The sequence below is a fragment of the Fukomys damarensis genome, unplaced genomic scaffold, assembly GCF_012274545.1.
Source record: "Fukomys damarensis isolate Sample0158 unplaced genomic scaffold, DMR_v1.0_HiC HiC_scaffold_34, whole genome shotgun sequence".
In the NCBI taxonomy this organism is placed as follows: Eukaryota; Metazoa; Chordata; class Mammalia; order Rodentia; family Bathyergidae; genus Fukomys; species Fukomys damarensis.
The window spans coordinates 25,022,185-25,043,274 of NW_022900946.1; the positions used below are offsets into that span (position 1 = coordinate 25,022,185).

The following is a 21,090-nucleotide window of genomic DNA, read 5'->3' on the forward strand; positions in this document are numbered from 1 at the left end:
AGCAGCAGCTTCGGCTCCAGTTCCGGCTCCAGCGCCTCTCGGGGTTTCTATTTCAACACAGTCCTGTCACTGGCCCGCTCCTTGGCGGTGCAAAGGCCGGCCTCTTTGGAGAAGGTAACTCCGGAGGCTGCGGCCGCAGCTGACAGGAGGCGGGGCCTCCTGCGTAGGAGCGGGAAGGCGGGGAGAGGGATTGAGCGAGGCCCAGTCGGGGGTCGCGGGCAGAGAGGGGGCCCTTAAGGGGAAGGTTTGGGGAGATGTGGTGGTCGGTGAGGGCAGGGAGTGGTATCAGCGGGGTGGGCGGGGACGCTGCGGGTAGGTGGGTGTGGGGTGGCATCTTGTGACATCGGTAGCGCGTTGACTGAAACTTGGGCGCCTGTTTGGAGTAGCGAGATGAGCCAAGGACCTCTGCTTCAAACCTGGGCCTTTGGTCTTGATTTGATCTGGTTTTTACTCCTTGACCTTGGGGAGATGTCCTGTGAAATAGGGGTGCTGTTATATAACGTGCTTTGTTCTCTTCCTCCCATTGTCGTGTAGGGCAGATGAATCACTGTCTTAAAGTGCTTTCTGAACTGTAAACCGACTGCTTTATTCAACCAGTTTGAAGGAATTAGACTTGCTAAAAGGTTGCGTCTTTGGAGAAGGGACAGTGGCAGGGATGGAGCTGTGAACTGTCAGTGGGCAGAGCTGAGGTGGTGTTGCTTCAGAAGAGAAAGAACTGCAGGAGGGTCCGGGATTTAGCTCAGCGGTTCCACTTCCTGTCTTAGAGTTCGATCCCCGGTACCAAACCAAACCAAACCAAACAAAAAACTCCTGCAGGGGGCATTCTTATCTTGGGAGAGAAATGAAAGGTAACTCAAAGGTGTACCTGGTATGGTGGAAAGAACACAGATTCTGGTACCTGGTCTGTCCCTTGATGTACATTCTCTTAGGCAAGTCGCTTCAATTCTCAGAGCCTCTTTCATTGTCTGTAAAGTGTGGTTGTCCTTGAGGAAATGAGTTGAAGTCTGAAATGCTTCGCTGAGTGCTAGGTAAGAGTGGGTGAAGAGTAAAGTCAGCTTTCTTCACCCACCAGCTTGTGTGATGAAAACTCAGCACAGTGTTAGCACTGAAGGGATTAGATTGTTTTCTCAACTTTTTTTGCATTTGGAAAGAGGATGTTTTCTGACAGGATAAGAGCAATGATTGCAGACCTATCTGGTGGAGTTGGGTGTGGTTTTGTGGCTCTGGTGATGAATGAAGCTGAAAGGCTATTTTAGTTGTTATTTGGACAGAGTGACCTAGTCCTTTACTTGGTAGATTCTCAAGTGTGATTTTATTACCTCATGATGAGCAGGTCCTGGGAGACTGATGCCAGCCTCATTCCTAGTTAAACAGTATGTGCTGGACATGGTGGCATGTGCCTGTAGTCTCAGCTACTCAGAAAGCTGAAGCAGGTGGATGCTATGAGGCCAGGAATCCAGGGCCAACTTGGGCAACATAGCAAGATGTCATCTCCGAAAAAAAAAAAAAAAAAAAAAGACCATACGCAGGGGCTTCAGAGGCTGAGCCAGGAGGATTATAAGCTCAAGCCCATCTTGGACAGTTTAGCGAGACCTTGTCTCAAAATTGGAAAAGAGGGCTGGTGATGGTAGCTCAGTGCTTTCTGGGTACAACTCCCACCCCCCTCCCTCCAAAAAAAGTACAATAGACTCAAAAGAGCATGAATTTGGATGATAGAACCATCTGATGAGCAGGTCAACTCTGATCCTCTGATTTTGCCTTTTTTATTAAAGCAAGTACTTGATAGGAATGTAGTGAAGATCAACAAAGTGACATGAATAAAGGCAGGTCTGTGGGTATCTAAGGAAAGATCACTGGTGTTCTTAGATGAGCCTATGTATTATGGACCAAAGTGCTAGTTTATTAAACTCATACTGGCTACTCAGCACAATCTCTTCTTGGTAAGAGGAGCAACAAGCCTACCAGAAATTTGATTGTTGGGTTCAGGGAGAAAAGAGAGTTCAGGGAATTGGGTGGTCTTTAAGATGATGGTCCTATAACTCATAACTATGGTAACCTTTCCCACTTTTAAAAGTGCATTTTGAGCTCAATTTGACTTCTGCCTTCAATACAAGTGTATTATGGGGGCTCATAATATGGCTCATTAAGAGTGTGGGCTTGTCAAGATTATATTTTACAATTAACACTGCCTCCACTTACTTTGGGAAGTGCTCTCTGCAGAAGAGTTAATAGAGCAGATCGAGGTGGCTGTCTTTACAAGAGCCTGCTTGCAAGTTTGGCCTTTGGCTGTCACCTGGGAATTTAGCACTTAGAACTGTTCCCTTCATTCTCTGATAAGGGTGGTTCACTGTGCCTAAACTCTTTGTATACACTGTATGATTTATGCCAAACACGCGCTGTCCTTCTGGGAATTTGGATTTGTTTGTTTGAGATAGGGTCTCACATGTAGTGTACGGTAGCTTTGACATTGCTGTGTAGCCTAGGGTGGCCTTGAACTCGTGATCCTCTTGCCTCAACCTCCAGAATGCTAGGATTACAGGCATGACACCTTTTTGGTAGTTGCTTGGCAGATGGTGACTATGTGATTAGCCTTCAATAAAAGCCTTGGTTGCTGAGTCTTCACTGGACTTCTCTGGGTGCAAACATTGCATATATATGATTGTATTGTTTTGCTGTTGCAGCAAGGAATAAGTTAGTGTTTATCCTCACAAGACAGAGAAAACATAAGCATATGAAATGGTTTCTCCATATAATATCTGTGTCTTTTTCCCTTGCTGATGGCCTTTCACTATATTAAAATCTAGTCACATCTACAACTATACATGTATGGGCATTCTTGGAAACTACGGAGACAATTTATATGTGGAAGAGGCTTTTATAGGCAGCCGATCCCATCAAATATATGGGAATTCCTCTCATCCTCATCTGGGATTTTTTTTTTGGAAAGGGTCTCACTTTGTAGGTCAGGCTGGCCTTGAACTCACTGTGTAGCTCAGGCTGTCTTCAAACTTGGAGTGATCTTCCTGCCTAAGCTTCCCAAGTGCTGGAATTACAGGCATACACCACTGTGCCCGACATCATCTATGATCTTGGGACTTCCTTATGGCAGGGATTATTGTTACTGTGTATTTAGTTCTGTAATATGTATCTGCTTACTACATTCCTTTATTTTATTTATTTATTTTGGTTTTTTGAGACAGGGTCTCTCTAAGTAGTTAAGGCTGACCTGGAACTCATCATGTAGCCCTGGCTGTTCTTGAATTTACAGCGATCCTCCTGCCTCAGCCTCCCGAGTGCTGGGATTACAGGTGTGTGCCACCACGCCCGGCCTACATTGCTTATTTTAAAACAATCAGCAGAAGTCTTTAGCATACCTAAGGAAAAATTCTTGAGATTCTTAAGAGTATAGAAATTTCTGAGTATCCAACTGGATTTATAAAAATGGACAGTTAAGGGGGAGGTGAGTGTTGAAAAATGAACCCCTTTATTTGTTTTTCTCTCTTTTCTTTGAGAGAGTTGTCAGAGGACTAAGAGAAGCTTAGGTCAGTCAGTTAGGGTTGACCTGGGGAAGGCTCGGTTTGCTGGTCTGCACCTGACATCTCAGATATTGGTAATTAATGCAGGCAGCCCTGAAATGCTTTTAGTGGGTTGAGGCACCTTAATGACATATCTTCCCTACCTTTGTCCCGCTACATGCCACAGTTGTTTTTAGTTTAGTCTCCACTCTAATCTCAAGTGGTGACACCAAGCGTATCATTACTCAGATTTTATTGTTTTTCTCTAGTTACTTCATTCACTCTTTCATTCAGAAAATGTTTATTGAATTGCTGTTTATTGGTATGTGCCAAGGCCAGGCAAATTTTTAAAAAAATACTAGTCTTAATTTGATTGCTCAGATGATCAGCAACAAGTTAAGACTTTTTGAAAGTTCTCTCATCTGCTGTCATTGTCTGAGCCTGGCAACCAGACTCCTGCTGTGTTCACAGAGCTAAACCTTTGGACATCTTTCCTTTGATTCACTTGTGTTCTTTGATGTTTTCCTTAGGCTGCTCCTAAGACTGGAGTTTCTTTCCTGAGACTTGCCCCTAAGATTGTATCCTACCTCAGGACATTGTGAAGCCTTATGGACTCTACTCTGTCCTATGCCCTGTCCCTCAGGAATATAGTATAGTGGAGAAAAACAGATAAGAATAAAGTCAGTCTTCTCAACAGTAGAATCAAGCCAGGTGTGGTGGCATGTGCTTGTAATCCCAGCACTTGAGAGGCTGAGGCAGGAGGATTGCCACCAATTCCAGGCCAGCCAGGGCTACACAGTGAGTTCAAGGCCAGCTTGAACTACATAATAAGACCCTGTCTCAAAAAAAGAAAAATCATAGACTCTTCATATGATCAGTTTTCAGACTCAGGCCCTAATTTCTATTGGTCTTGTTCTGCTTTTCTGGTTCTTACCTATCTTCAGAATGTTGCTGAGCTGCCACAAAGAATCTTCCTCCTGGCTCTGCCTGGTTTTCTCTCCTGTCAGGAAACCCCGTGACCTGTGCTTGCCTCTCCTCAGGCCTGTGTCATATCATTGGAGCCCCCCGGCCCCAAGTCCTGTCCTGGCAGGAACCACAAAGTAAGCAGCATTTCTTGCCCTTCATTCCAGCTCACTCTCAGGAGCCTTTGATCAGTCCTTTCCTCACGTCCTAAATTGTCTTCTCTCTTTCCTTCAGTTATAGTGCCAGGCTCTGTGGGTGTCTTAACTATTTTTTTTTTTTTTGAGAGGTCTCACTATGTAGTTGAGACTGACCTGGAACTCACTATGTAGCCCAGGCTGGGGTCGAACTCACAGCAATCCTCCTGCCTCAGCCTCCCGAGTGCTGGGATTACAGGCGTGCGCCACCACACCCGGGGCTTTAACTATTGATCTAAATTTTTTTTTTTTTTTCTGTGAGATAGGGTCTGTTATTTTGACTAGGCTGGTCTTGAACTCCTAGACTCAGCAGTCTTCTTGCCTTAGCCTTCTGTGTAGCCTGCCATTGCATGTGGCTTCCCCCCCACCCCCCAGTGCTGGGACATTTGCATGGAGCTACATCTCTACACATTTTTCATTTTGAGACAGGGTCTCACTAATTTGCCTGGGCTGGGCTTGAACTTGTGATCCTCTTGCCTGAGCCTCCCAATAGCTGGGATTATAGGCGTGTGCCACCATGCTTGGCTTGGCACTGTGGCATTAGGAACAGGGAAAAACCTCTGTGGTTGCAGGACATAGCATGTGCTTCAGAAGGTGAGCTTGTTAACTCTTATGATTGGAGGAATGTGTGCTCAGGTGCTTAAACAGAGGGCTTTTTACAGTTCATGGATATCCAGTTTGTTCTGGACTGTTATGAAGTAAAATCATGCTTGTTTTCAGCACTATGAAGCTGATATTCTATCTTTACCTTTCATTTGTGAGGCCATATCAAAAGAGCCATCCATAGAGCAAGTGGTGAATGAATGAGAGTTGGCACAGATTATTCAACATATTTTAAGAAGAAATTAGAAGAAAAAATCCTTATCTATATTCCTGCCACTAATATCCTAACTATATTAGTTTGCTAGGGATTCTATAACAAACACTTTTTTACAATTTTGGGGTCTAGTGGTCCAAGATCAAGTGTCAGTAGTGCTAATTTCTTTTGTGGCCTTTCTTCTTGGGTTGTAGACATCCACCTCCCTTTGACTTCATATATCTTTTCTCTCTGCCCCTTCCCCATGGGGAGGGAAAAATGTTCTATTTTTGATTCCTAACTATGGATTATTTTATTTCTGTATTTGTAGTTTTTGCTCCATGAAGATGTTACCTCTAGTTCTTTCCATTGTAGATTTTAAATTATTTATTTATTTATTGAGGCAGGAGCTTGCTGTGTAGCTTAGGCTGGCCTTGAACTTGTGAGTCTCACTAGTGCTGGAATTACAGTCATAGAGTGCCATGCCCAGCCCATTACTGATTTTAATTTTTTTTTTTGGTACTGAGGATTGAACTCAGGACCTTGTGCTTGCCAGGCAGGCACTATTCCGCTGAGCTACATCTCAGGCCCTGATTTTAATTTTTGAAATTTATTTATTTTTACAATTGCTTTGGGCCAGGGATGTAGCTCAGTGGTGCTGCCGCCTGCCTCACAAGCACAAGGCCCTGAGTTTGATTCCCTGGTACCAAAATAAAAAACAAAAATCAAAAACAAAAAATACAGTTGTTTCTTTCATATATCTTGGAATACTGGAAAAAAAAACCTGGGCCTTTCATGAAGACTGCTAGGTCAGTGAGGACACTAATTTCATTTGTATGGTAAACTGACAAGTAAAACAGGGTTGATGCAGAAGTTTCTGATGTCTAATTTGCATTTATTTATTGAGTTTTGAGAAACTGTTTCCACTATAGAAGCTATTCTCTTTTTCTGAATGTTTTGGGTTTAGAGCTAGTCTGGAAGCCAAGATTCAGGACCTCTAAGTCATTGTGAAAACAAAAGATTGCAAATTCATTCATGTAATAAGTCTTTGTTTGCAATATGCTAGACCCTGGCATTAGAGCAAATTCAGTTTAAGTACCAAAAATTTTGTCTCAGTGGATGGTCTTGAAGAAAGCAGTAGTGGTCATAGTTAAGGGAACTAAGGGACCTGCCTGAGGGCAGGTCACAAAAATGATTTTGGACTTTATCCTAAAAGCAACTTAATAGTTTAATAGCTTTTAGAAGATTGCAGAAGAATTAAAGTATTAATAACAAAGTAAAATAAAATGTCAGTTACAGTTAATATATAATAAGGAATTTTTATTGGGGGTACTGGGGATCAAACTAGGGTCCTTGCACTAAGAAGGAAATATTTTAAGGTCACTTGAAATAGATTTGTAAAAAATTACACTTAGTAGGTTGAAGTAGGAAGATCGCCAATCAAGCCCAATCTATCCAGTTTAGCAGTTTAATGAGATTTTGACTCAAACAACAACAAAAAACAAAACAAAAAAGGGCTGAGGCTGTAGCTCAGTGCAAGAACCCTTATTTAATCCCCACAACAATAACAAAAAATAAAGGGAATGGGGAGGGGTGGGATATAGCTCAGTGAGATAACCCCTGAATTCAGTCTCCAGAACAGCAAAACAGTAACAACAAACTCCTCTCCAAAACAAAAATAAAAACCACTTAGTATCAATGTTAAACACTATTTTTCTAGTGTTTTATCTCACTCAGGAAAATAGACTGGCAGATTTTTGGAGAGAATTTACATACGCATAGGATTATAGGATTCCTAAAACTTGATTTTTTTGTTTGTTTTTTGAGATAAGGTCTAGATGGGTAGTTCAGTCTGGTTTTGAACTCACTGGGTAGTCCAGGCTGGCCTGGAACTGTTGGCAGTCTTCCTGAGTCCACCTCCCTAGGGCTGGATTACACATATGCACCACTACACCTGGCATCTTCTTAAAATTTGAAAATACAAATTTCCCTTGTAAGTGCTGCTTTAGAGACATCCCACAGGATTTGCTGTATTTTCCTTTTCATTATAATGTAAATATTTTCTAACCTTCCTTAGTCTTTCTTCTTTTTACCTAAAAATGTTTTTTATTTGTTTTTGTGACACTAAGGGATTGTACCCAGGGCCTTTGTACTACACCACATCTTCAGATTTTTATTTTATTTTTTAAATTTTGATTTGTTTGTTTTTGATTTTTTTGAGATAGGGTTCAGACTGGTTTTGAACTCACTGTGTAGCTCAGCCTGGATGAAACTCCTGACCACCCTCTTGCCTTGGCCTGTCAAGTGCTGGGTTTACAAGTGTGCACCACCATGCCTGGCTCTTAATACGTATTGAAATTTTACCCAGGTTGATATACATTTATAATTGTTTTATCTCTCTCTTTTTTAATGTGGTATTGGGCCTTACACAAGGTAAGCGTGTACTCTTCATTTGGCTATACCCCCAGCTCCAGATCTTTTGTTTTTTTTTTTTTGAGACAGGGTGATCTTGCTGTGTAGAATTTGCAGTGATCCTCCTGCTTCAGCTTCCTGAGAGCTGGGATAACAGGCATGCTCCACCAGGCCCAGTGAAGCTAATTTTTAAACTTGGTGAAATCAAGTCTAATATAGCTTTTGTTGTGGGCATAGTTTACCTCCATTACTAAGGTGTGATCCTTCTGAAGTCTCTACTGAGCTTTTTAAGGGCTCTGAGAGTAATTGAGACTCCTCTCAGCTCTGTGTGAACTTTGAGAACCATTCAGCTCACAATTCTGTTTCTTCTTTGCCCAACTTCATGGACTATCACCTCATACTTGATTTATCTTAGTTTTCATCAAGGACTAAACTCTGCTTCAGATTTCTGGAGATTTATTTCTGCTTTGCTTTCCTTGGAATTTCCAGCTGACTTAGATTTCCTTTATGCCCATTTCTGGCTTCACAGTTTAGTGAGATGACCATGATCTTTTGGGGATGCCCTTCTCTGTTCTGAGGTCTAGATATGTCTCTGGCTGACAGCCAGGATAATGTAGGACTCAATTTTGTTTCCTCTCTTTCTCTTTTTTTTTTTGGTACCAGGGATTGAACTCGTGTCCTTGCACTTGCGAGGAAGGTGGAGGCACCACTGAGCTAAATCCCCGGCCCTGTTTCCTCTCTTTCAAATAATATAGTACGTTGCTGCTTGATGAGTTATGAAATCATTGGTTTTGTGTATTTGTCCATTTTTCTAAGAAAATAAATCCCGATCGGATCCTGTTAATTCCCTCATAGCTGTAGGTGAATGTTCTTGGATCACAGGATTTCATTACTTGAGCAAACATTCCAAAAATGTGTGGTTATCCTTTTATACATGAAAAAATTGAGACTCAGGGAAGATGACTAAGCAGTTTTGCATAGTTCTATGATAGAAGCAAGATACAATTAATAAGTGAAAAAAAAAACGCTTTTCAGTCTGTATATACACTTAGCGTTTTGTCTGTGTTTTACAGAAGAAAACAAGGCAGAGATGTTTAAGTAGGTTTTGTCACGTATGTAAGAATAGACAGAACTGGACTGAAAACCAGCATCTTTTGACTTCATACAATATCTCTGATTACTGGAGTATTGCTATTGAAACAGATGTACCAGGAATCAGATGTGTACATCTGTCATTCTGTACTGTCAAGGCTTGAGCATGTCTCAAGTAAGGGGGGGGCTCTTTTTTTGACTTGTTAATTGTATATAAAAGCACATGTAAGGCTCTGTGTGGAATGTCATAGAAAGCCATGTTAATTGTTTGGAAGGTCATGCATCCATCTGCATGTGACCAAAAGAGCACCTTTAACTAAATCTCTATCTCTAATTCTGTTTCTCATGTCACAGTCACCTTTGTCTAGCATGATATTTCTGAGTTACTTAGAAAATGTAAGCTTACATTCAATGTTCTCTAAGAGTGCAGGACACTTGAGAAGGACAATTGAAAATGGTTTTAAGGGGCCAGGGGTTTAGCTCAGTGGTGCTGCACCTGCTTCTCAAGTGCGAGGCCCTGAGTTTGATCCCCAGTACCCGGAGGAAAAATGGTTTTACAAAAACCTACCACTAATGCTTAAAGCTTCTTAGCTTTTAGTTCTCAGGGAATTTTGTTTCTTCAGAAAGGCTTTTCACAGAGGTTTCTAATAACCAAAGTTGTACTCTTAAAATTTTAATCAGCCAGCTTTTGTGGCTTTTATTACATGGCTTTATTTTGACTGTATATGTTACCTAGGTACTCTATTATGGTTGATTTTTATCTACAGTTTTCTGTTCAGTCATCTAGACTTACCAGGGGCATCTTATTTTCTCCTTGGCTTATCATTTCCTTATGTTGGCAGTGAAAATCCATTTAATTGAGATATCTGTCTGGAGTTAATGTATTGTCATGAATTCTTATCAAAGTGTAGGTAGGGTATACCTGTTGCCTTCCTTTGATCAGTTGGTTTATTGACCTCAAGTGGGAAGAAAAGTAGATCCTTTTTGTAAATAAGAATAACCTTGCCAGGTGTGGTGGCTCACACTTGCAATCCCAGCACTTGGGAGGCTGAGGCAGGAGGATCACTGTGAGTTGAAGGCCAACCTGGGGTCCATAGTGAGTTTATGACCAGCCTACACAACAAAGTGAGACTGTGTCTCAAGAAACAAAATAAAGCAAAAAAAAGAATAACCTTGTTTAAGACTTCAGGGAAAATGGTGAAGCAGCAAGAAACACCACCTCAGCCTCTGAGATTTGCAATGCCGACACTAGAAAATAACAACTTGGGGCGGGGAGAGAAAAAGAAAAGAACAAGCTCACTGTGAACCAGGAAAGATCTGACAAGAAAATTAAAAACTATAGAGAAATTGAAGAGACGGAACACAATATGGAAGAGAGAAGGAACAGTCTGCCCCTTCTCCCTTGACTTCTGGCTCATGGCTTGCACGAAAGGGAGACCTAATCTACAAAGACACAGTGAAAATTAAGGACTCTAGAAGGCTTCATGGAGAAATGTGGTGGTGGAACTGATGTCAGGTGGTGTGAGCAGCAGGGAGAGCGCAGGATTTTGCTCCCACATGAGTCCTTCAATAGAAAACAGTTGGTGAGTGACTCCAGTCCAAGTGCATACCATATATCCCTGGAAAGTGTGGTTGGTTGGATGCCAGCTGTTCTGGGAAAAGATTTGATTGACCCCAGGACTCAGAGGATCCACAGGGTGGCTTCACTTCCGGGATCCCATTGTTACATTCCCCATAGAGACTGGGTGAGAGACAGCTATAGGAGATAGCTGTGGTCAGGGACTCATGGTCAAGCTGGAAAGAGAAACTCTTAGGGTTTGGGCTAAAGGACGCAGGCCTGCCTCCATGGCCAGAGGCCTGGCTCAACCTAAGTTGCTCTGGATTTTGAAAGTTACAGAATTGGTGCCTTTACTATACTCCTACTGCCTGCTGGTACCTGCATCCAGTACAGATCAGGAGTCTGACTGCCTTTATTATCTATCAGGGTGAGCAGGAACATGTCTTGACTTGGATACAGCCCCCAAATTGTAGATCCCAGGAGAAAACCACACATTCAAAATCATAGAGAAAATTTTTCTTTTTTGCATGAGTATGCTCATTGTCTTTTGGGTTTCCCTTCCCTTCCCCCTCCCTTCTCCCCCCACTCCCAGATGATACACCTTTATTTAATTTTTCATCTTTTCAATGCATTGTTTTTTAAACAGTCAAGGTTTCTTCTCTAGCAAGAATCAATCTTTCTTTCTTTAATTTTTTTTTCTCCTCTTCACCTTTCGTTCATAAGTTTTTATTGGGGTTTGAAGAATTTTCCTTTATTATTTGTCCTTCTTAGCTCCTTTTCTTTTTTTTTTTTTTACTTTTCCTCTTCTCTCTGCTAATTTTTCTCCCTTTAATTTTTCTCTTATTTTTACTTCTCATATAATTTTTTTTCTTTTATCTTTTATTTTTCTTCAGTTTTTTCTCTTACCTTTACCCAATTCTGTAAACATCCTTCAATTCCCCAGTTAGGATCCTTGGTACTAATTCTCTCCTCCTTCTCATATCATATAATTTAAGGTTTCAAGTTTTTCTCTTGCATTGCCCCCTTCTCAAACCTTACATCTTTATTAGTATAACCATAAAAGTTTATTATTTGTACTTAGTTAACTATAAAATTACTGTTGAATTATTTTCTACTGTCTGTGGAGATATAGCTGTCATATTTAGTACATATTAGCTGTAAGTCAACACTTGTGTTGTCTTAATGTTTACATGATAATTGTGGATTTCTTCTCTAGGGCTAAGGGTGGTACACAATTGGTTCCTATAGTATGTCAATACTAGTTTGTTTTGGACATTGTTTTAGTTACTTCCTTGTTGCAGGGATAAAATACTCAAACACACAAGTTAAAGGATGAAAGGTTTATTTTGGCTCACAAATTTTAGAGGTTTCAGTCTGTAATTGGCTGGTTCCCAGGTAGGATGGCATGGCAGAGAGGCATTGCAGAGTAGAAACAGTCCATGGCAGAGCAGGCAGGAGGAAGCAACCAGTGAGATTGCCTTCCTTTTATTCCCTTTGTATTCTGTTCAAATTATAAGCCTATTGATTGGTGCCACCCACACCTTGGTTGGGGTTTCCCATTACCCATACTCAGAACTATGCTAAACCAATCAGTGGACTAATCCATTTACCACACCTTTAATCTATATTCATATATCCTAGATCCAGCTACTTCCAAAAACCCCACCTATGAGCACATGAAGCTTTGTGGGGACTTCTAGATACAAGTAATAACATAATACTGTAGCTGATTTACTTGATATTACCAGGGTCCTATAATTGTTGATATTTTTCTGTAAGCCAACACTCAAATTACCTTTGTAACATTTCCAGAGAACTCAGTTGGGCTAGTTACACTGCATTCTGTCCTCTGAAATTAACCAAGGTGGTTGACGCAAAGGACTATAGTTAGCCATGCCCAAAATATACCTCTGAAAATTGACTAAAGAGATCTCTATACTGGCAATTAAGTCTTTACACTAGTAAGTGTCTACAAACCTTAGCACAAAACAAACAAAAAAAGCAATAGAAGCATGAGAAGCCAAGGCAACAAAATGCCTCATAAAACTCCCAACTCCCTGAAGCTCATCTGGGGGGCATCAAGTGGGAGGATAGCATAAGCCATACACGTGAATTACTCATAAGGATAACAGTGGGGGTTAGAAAACAGGTCAAAGAGGATCACAGAAGATATAACTAAATAGATAATGGAAGTAATAACCAAAATGATCCAGGAGTTTTTAGAAGACGAAAAAACTAGATGAGCTAAACAAAATAATATAAAACATGAATTATCAGTTTAGCCATGATAAAGTTTCAATCAGAAATCTAAGATTAACAACTGTATTGAAGGTCTAGGTAGCAGAAGCAATCACTGTGAGGATAGAATTTCAGAACTAGAAGACAGTGATGTCTTCAAAGGCCAACTACTCAAAGACACCTTAAAGGAAACAAGAGAACATGAAAAATGAAACCAACAGCTACTAGATGATGCAGTGAAGACTAATAAGAGTAACTAGACTAAGTGCATAATCAGAAGATGACCCAAATGACATAAAAAAAGCCTATTCACAGAAATAATGGGCCAGGGATTTAGTTCAGTGGTTCTGCTGCCTGCCTCACAAGCTCAAGGTCCTCAGTTCAATCCCTGGTACCAAAAAACGACAAACACACACACAAAAACACCTATTCACAGAAGTAATGGTAGAAGACCTCTCAAATATAAGGAGAGAAATAAGTGAGGATATAGAGATAAGTGAGGCATATAGAACCCCAAATAGCCATGACAAAAGAGAACCTTTACTCACCACATTACATTCAGTGTACCAGAAAGTCCACCACAGGTACAAAATCTTAGAAGCTGTTCGAGAAAGGCAATGAATTATATATGAAGGTGAATTGATTAGAATTAGAGCAGAGTTCTCAAGACAAATGTTAAAGGCTTGAAATGAAGTGTTTCAAGCTCTAAAAGATAACAATTTATAACCCTGATTTATGTATCTGCAAAATGTTCCTTCAAAATTGACAGGGAGCCAGGCATGGTGGTGTATGCCTGTAATCCCAGCACTCAGGAGGCTGAGGCAGGAGGATCAATGCAAGTTTGAGGCCAGACTGGGCTACATAGTGAGTTCAAGACCACTTGAACTACAAAGGGAGACCCTGTCTCAAATAAATAAGTAAATAGACAGACAGAGAAATAAGTTATTTCCGTGATAAGGAGGACCTCAAGAAATTCATGACCACCAAAACAGCATTACAAAAGATTCTCAAAGATATCCTTGAAAGAGGCAGCAAAACCAATAATGTCAGTAAGTCAAAAAGAATGATTACACCTCTTGGGATGAGAAGTTAAGCAAAAAGACAAAAATAAGGGTATCAGCAATAGGAAAATAATGCAATGAGAAGAATGTTAGTACTGTTAAGTGTATTAGACTATCTCCAAACAAAAACAAAAAGAAAAACAAAACTACATACTAGCCCATAAAGCATGCTTAAGAAAGTGTAAAAGAATCAAAATTATTGTATACATATTAGATCATAATACAATGAAACTAGAAATCAGTAGCAAAAGAAACCCCAGACACTGCAAACACATGGAAATGAAGCAATACCTTCTTAAATAATCAGTGGTTTATAGATGCAATTAAAGAAATTAGATAGTTCCTACAATCAAATGATAATGCCAGTAAAAAAATAGTAGAATCCATGGGACACAATGAAAACAGTCTCAAGAGAGAAGACTGTAGCAGTGAATTACCATGTCAGAAAAAGAGTAAACTCAAATAATCCAATGATGTACCTCATGGTCCTAGCTATGCAAGAATAATGCAAATCAAAAACTGGTACAAGGAAGGAAATCATAAAGACCAGAGTAGAAATTAATTAAATTGAGACTTAAGAAAAATACAAATAATGGAGTTGTTTCTTTGAAAAATTAAACAAAATAGATAAACCCTTAGGCAATCTTACCAAAATAAGGAAAGGAAAGACTCTAATCCATGCAATTAGAAATGGTGAAATTACAATGGATTCTGCTTAAATGCAGATCATTGGTAACTACCTTGAGAACTTGTATTCTTATAAAGTGGAAATTTCAGGAGAAATGCATAGATTCCTGAATACATATGTACCACCAAAGTCATATCAAGAAGATACAAAAAATCCTGAATAATCCAATATTAGTTATTGAAAGTGAAGAATAAAAAAAACTACCAACCAAGAAAGACCCAGGTCCAAACAGATTCACTGCTGAATTCTACAAGAACTATAGAGAAGATCTAATCCCAGTACTCCTCAAACTCTTTGATGAAATGAGAAGGGAACTCCCAAAATCATTCCTGGAAGCAAGCATTACCCTGATTCCCAAATCAGAAAAGGACTCAGCCAAAAAAGAGAACTACAGGCCAATCTCTTTAATGAACATAGATTTTTAAAAAATCCTCAATAAGATACTGGCAAACAGAATCAGCAAATCATCAAAAAGATCATATATCATGACTTAAGGATTCATTCTAGTGGTGCAGGGATGTTTCAGCATTTGCAAATCATATGTAATATGTAAACAGAAACAAGGACAGAAAATCGTGATAATTTCAATAGATGCAGAGAAAGTATTTGACAAAATCTAACATCTATTCATGATAAAAATTCTGAAGGAGATAGGTACAGAATGTCTTTATCTTAGTCTGATAAAAGCCATCTGTGACAAACCAGTGGCCAAACATCATACTAAAGGAGAAACTGAAAGCTTTTCCTCTAAAATCAGGAGCAAGACCAGGATATCCACTGTCACCACTCCTGTTCAATATAAGAGTTTTGAAACATCAGCCAGAGCAATTAGACAAGAGAGAGAAATAAATGGAACATGAACAGGAAAGGAAGAAGTTAAATTATTATTTCCAGATGACATGATGCTCTACACAGAAGAACCCTAAAATTCCACTGAAAGACTCCTAGAATTAATAGCCAAATTCAACAGTGCAGCGGGATATAAAGTCAGCACTCAAAAATCAATAGCATTCCTGTACAACAATAATAAACTCAGCAAGAAAGAAACAATATTTTCATATTAGCATCAAGAAAAATGAAATACTTAGGAATTAACCTAAGGAAGTGAAAGACCTCTATGATGAAAACAACAGAATTCGTAAAAGGAGATCAAAGAAGACATCAGAAAATGGAAGGAAATCTCCTGTTCCTGAATAGGCAGAACCAACATAGTCAAAATAGCTATTCTTCCAAAACTGTTAGATAGATCTGGTGCAACCCCAATCAAAATACCATTAGCATTCCTTACAGAACTCGAGAAAGCTGTCTTAAATTGCAAGTGCTACCAAAAGAGACCTAGAATAGCAAAAACAGCAACAAGGGCAAGGCAGGGCTATCACAATTCCAGAATGCATGTTTTACTATAAAGCTACAGTGTTAAAAACAGCATGGTAATGGGGGGTCAAAAACCAGACTTATGGATCAATGGAACAGAGTAGAAGACACAGGAATAACTCCAGGCACATTCAGCTATGTTATCTTTAACTAAGGGGCCAAATACTTTCATTAGAAGTAAGACAGCCTCTTTAACAAATGATACTTGGAAAACTGACTATCCACATGCTAAAGATTGAACCTAGATCTGTATCACCATGCACTAAACTAAAATAAAAATGGATCAAAGATCTAAATATTAAAACAGAAACACTTAATCTGCCAGAAGACAAAATAGGTAAAACTCTTGCAGATACCATTGTAGGCAAAGACTTTATGAACAGAACCCCACCTGTACAAGAAATAATACCAGGAATCAACAAATGGGATCACTTCAAATTAAGAAGCTACTGCACAGTGAGGAAAACGCCAATAGAGTAAAGAGACAACTTAGAGAATGGGCAAAAAATTTTTGCCAGCTACTTCTCAGACAAAGGACTGATATCTAGAGTATATGAAGAACTCAAAAAATTAACTCCCCCAAATGTAGAGATCCAGTCAAAAGATGGGCATCTGAAATGAATATATATTTCTCAGATGAAGAAGAACAAATGACCATTAAATACAAGAAAATAGGGGCTGTGGATTTAGCTCAGTGGTGCCATGTCTGCCTCACAAGTGCAAGGTCATGAGTCTGATCCCCGGTACTGTGGGGGAAGAAAAGAAAATGTGATCAGCATTGCTGGCCATTTGAGAAATACAAATTAGAACAACACTGAGATTCTAACTTGCTCCAGAAAGCAACTGTTGGGGAGGCTGTGGTGAAAAAGGAACAATTCTTCATTGTTGGTGGTAGTGTAAACTGATATAACCATTAAGGAAATCAGTATGGAGATTCCTCAAAAAGCTAAAAATAGAAATTCCATTTGACCTACCTATTCCCTTTTTGGATATCTTCTCGAGGCAGTTAAAGTCATCATATCACCAAGATACATGCATACCTATATTTGTAGCCAGCAAAATTCATAATAGCTAAATCTTAGAAGGTTTATTGTTTGTTTGAGTTTTTTATTTTTGGTACCAGGGATTGAACTTGTACCAGAGCCTTGTGCTTGCCAGGCAGGCATGGCGCCACTGAACTATATCCCAAGCCCCAGAAGCAGGTTTGTATGTCTGTCAGCAGATGTATTTATAAGTAGTGGAGTACTACCTTGCCATAAAGAAGGATAAGTCATTTATTTGAGTCATTTATAGGAAAATGAATGTGTCATGAGACCATAATGTTCGGTGAAGTAAATCAGACATGCAAGCACAAATATCCCATCATTTCTCTTATGTGAGAAACCCAATATATAAATAAAGTGCAAAATAAAAGACAGACAATAGGGAGAAAAGAAAGGAGAGAAAAAGTTATTGTAGTCCAGCATGACCAATGTATCTAAAAGTGTACCTTGATTTAGTATAATTGTCTTACATTTTTGGCCCATTAGTCTGGCTGTCAATCTGTGTTTATGATAATTAATTTGATAAAGATATAAAAGAAATCTAATGTCAAAAAACAAAATGGGGATGGAAGGGAAGGGTAACAATATGTAAGTACCAATTCCCCACAATGAATGTAATCATTATGTACTATAAACATGTTCCATAAGAAAATAAAAAGAATAACCTTGTTTATTTCTGGAATTTTTTTGGTGTGTGTTGGGGGAGTTAAGGTTTTACTATGTAGTTCATGCTGGCCTTGAACTCACTGTGTAGCCCAGGCTGTCTTTGAACTTGCAGAGATACTCCTGCTTCACTCTTCCAAGTTCTGGGATTCAAAGTATGCACCACCATAACTGACTATTTCTGGAAGAGTTTGAGCTTGGTGGCCATTAATAATGACCTAAAAACAGCCACTTGCTAGTTTATTATGTAATTCTGAAAATCGTTTAATTATTTTTTTTGTTTGTTTGTTTAAAAAAGATTATAGCTTGGTGTGGTGGTATACATCTGTAATTTCCCTTTGGAGGCTGAGGCAGGAGGATTGCCTCAAGTTTGAGGTCAGCCTGGGCTACATAGTTAGTTCAAGACCAGCCTGAACTACATAGTGAGATCCTATTTTAAAGCTTTGCAAATGTTGTAAAGCTTTATTCTGCATTAGGACTTTGACTTCCCAGAGTGTGTTTCTTCATTTGTATGATGAACAGTGTCTGCCTAATGAGTTGTTTTAAGCATGTGGTACAGACTTAATGAGTGATGATTGTTTCTGTTTAGAGTATGGCACCCACCAGAACTCGTTTTTCCTTATCTGATGTGTGTGACGTTTGATAGGGCCCAGATTCCAATTTTTCAATATTTTTCTCATTAGAGCCCCAGTTTTTTGAGAGTATTTTGCATCAAACCTGTGACTTTGTGCCAGACCGTCAATCATTTGGTTTTTGGGCTGTGGTATAAAATAGGTGTTGTGTCATTTATATTAATTTTGAAACTTCTACTAGGTTGTAGGACTTGTGAGGCATTCACTTCATTTGAGTGTTTTCTCTATCCCTCCATTCAGCGATGGAGCAGCTATTTATTCAGTGCAGTTGAATGTCAGAACCTTATGGATGTAGTTTTCTCTCTTTGTCTGTGGTATTCCATTTCTTTGTTTCAGTTAGCCCTGTTCAAATGTCTATTTGAACCAAAACTATTAAGTGGAAAGGTCCAAAAATAAACAAATTTTGAATTGTGTACTGTTCCCATTTGTATGATGAAATCTCACATTGTTCTGCTCCATCCTGCCTGGGATGTGAAACATCTATTTATCTCGTGTAGACTGTGTATGCGACCTACCTGTTGGTCACTTAGTAGCCATCTTGGTTATCAGATCAAATGTTTCAGTATCAAAGTGTTTAGGTTCAGGTAATTGATAATATTGGCTCCAAAACTCAAGAGTAGTGATGCTGGCAATTTGGACATGCCAAAAAGAAGCTGTACTTTGTTTAAATGAAAAAATTCAAATTCTTGGCTTAGTAAGAAAATAAAAAAAAACTGCTGTGATTACTAAGAGCTACAATAGAAGCAAATCTACCCATGAAACTGTGAAGAAGGAAATGGAAATTTGTTAGCTTTGCTGTTGCCCCAAACTGTAAAAGTTAGGGTCACAGTGTGTGATAAGTGCTTAGTTAATATGAGAAACACATTCTTTTATAGGGTTCAGTATTTTCTGTTTCAGTCATCCACCTGGGATCTTGGAACATGGCCCTATGGGTAAGGGAAGATCACTATGCTCCTTATATGACAGGTATCACAGCATCGTTAACCCTGCATTAGGAAGCTGAATTCTAGTGTTCCTTTATCTCTTTTCTCTCCTTGCCTCATCAAAGGTCTGTAATATTGATTTGTCCCACTAAGTAGTTTGACATTAAAGTTCTGAAATGTGTAGTGTTCACTGAATACAGTGATAAGAAGCACATAATACTATCTGCAGTGAGATGAAGATAAATACACAACTAATTCCAAAATAAAATATAAGCAAGATAATTAACCCAAGAGAAGTACAAAATTCTATATGGGCCATTGAGAGATATAATGATCCCTTGAAGTTGCTAGGGTCTGAAACAATGTTCAAGAAGCAAGAAACAGTTGAGATGGAATTTGGAAGAATGGGTAAAATTTTTATAGGAGAGAAAACAGTTTGGGTGAAATGATGTAGATGGATGAAAACCATGGAAAAGGCCTGGGAAGAAGTGAAATATATAGAGGCCTGAATGTATAGTACTTGCCAGGCTGGGAGATGCATTGAGACTTTTTTTGGAGAGCCACTGAAGGTAAGAACTAGAAGTGGTAATATTAAGTATGGAGGACCAAAAGTTACAGAGAGAGTCAAGTTAAGAGCCTTTTGCCTCATTTGTACTTGACCTATCTAGGCTTGGCTATCTAATCTGTAAGAGTAGGATAGAAGAACATGTGGCCTACCTAAAACATTTGGTAGGTGAGCCTGTATGACCTTTTCCAGCCCCATATTTATTCTTTTGTATACATTTTAGAGATGTCAGAGATCCTTGAGCATCATTTCACTGGATGAGATGGACTTGTATTTCTTTACAGAAATTATACCAAGAGAAGCTCTGTGCTATATTCTTTTTTTTTTTCCTGTGATTTTTTTTGGGGTGCTAAGGAATTATTTTATGTGTTTGTCTTTTTATCTACACAGAGCTATAAAATATTTTCAAGGCAGTTTTATGAGATTCAGCTTTATGTACCTGAGTCTCTTTTGGTGTTTGGTATCTCAGTGTTTTGGACTCTGCCGTGCCTGTAGTTAGAGCTTTAGCAATTTTCAGAAGCTTCCATTATAAACAGAAAGGGAAAGGCGAAAATGAAAGAGGAATATGAAAAAAAAAAGAAAAAGAAAAAGAAAAATAGGTAAATATAAGAAAGGTTGTCTACTATTAGAATTCTATTAGAGAAGATAATGATGTGCGTTTCCATGAAATGCAACATATTCCTGAATTCAATATATTTGTGAATTTGGTCCTGACATCATGTTCACTTTGGTTTACCAAACACGTGCTATTTATCTTTTATGTATAAATAAATATCAGGCAATATTTAAACCTAAACCTAAATTTGAATGAATGCTGTCCTGCTTGCAAGGTGGATCAGAATGTTCATTCAGTTACTAGATCATTATTTTGTGATCAGTCACTGTAAATTATAACATGAATAGTTTTATGTTATTTGGCTTGCTTATTTTTGCTTATAAATGCTATATTGAACTAACTTTGTAGCCCAGGCTGGCCTCAATCTCACAGCAGTCCTGCCTCACCCTCCTGAGTGCTGGGATCACAGGTGTGCGCTACCATGCCCAGCAATGATTCATTTTCTGTATCTCTGAGTTAATTCTGTTTGGTGTCATCCATTCACTTTATTTATTTATTTATTCATTCATTTCATTTTTTGGTTTTTTTAAGACAGGATCTCACTATGTAGTTTGAAGGCTGGCCTTGAACTCACTATATAACTTAGGCTGGCCTTGAACTTGCAGTGATACTCCTGTCTCAGCCTCCTCAGTGCTGGGATTACAGGAGTGCACCATCATTGTTGGCTTCCCTTTTACATTTTGAAACTGCAGGTTCAACCTTCAGAGTAATTTTTTTTTTTTTTTTTTTTTTTTTTTTTTTTTTTTTTTTTTTTTTT

General features: G+C 39.1%; 1 protein-coding gene across 2 annotated transcripts in view; it reads left to right on the plus strand.

Annotated features, from left to right (window-relative positions):
• The first annotated feature begins 6 nt into the window (after nucleotides 1-6).
• Pi4ka (phosphatidylinositol 4-kinase alpha) overlaps nucleotides 7-21,090 on the plus strand; it is a 149,265-nt gene continuing 128,181 nt past the window's right edge. The window contains exon 1 of one of the 2 annotated variants that reach the window (XM_033758643.1): nucleotides 7-114. The gene's annotated coding sequence lies outside the window, so the exon portion shown is untranslated. The remainder of the gene's footprint in view (nucleotides 115-21,090) is intronic. The other variant, XM_033758640.1, reaches the window with a different exon arrangement.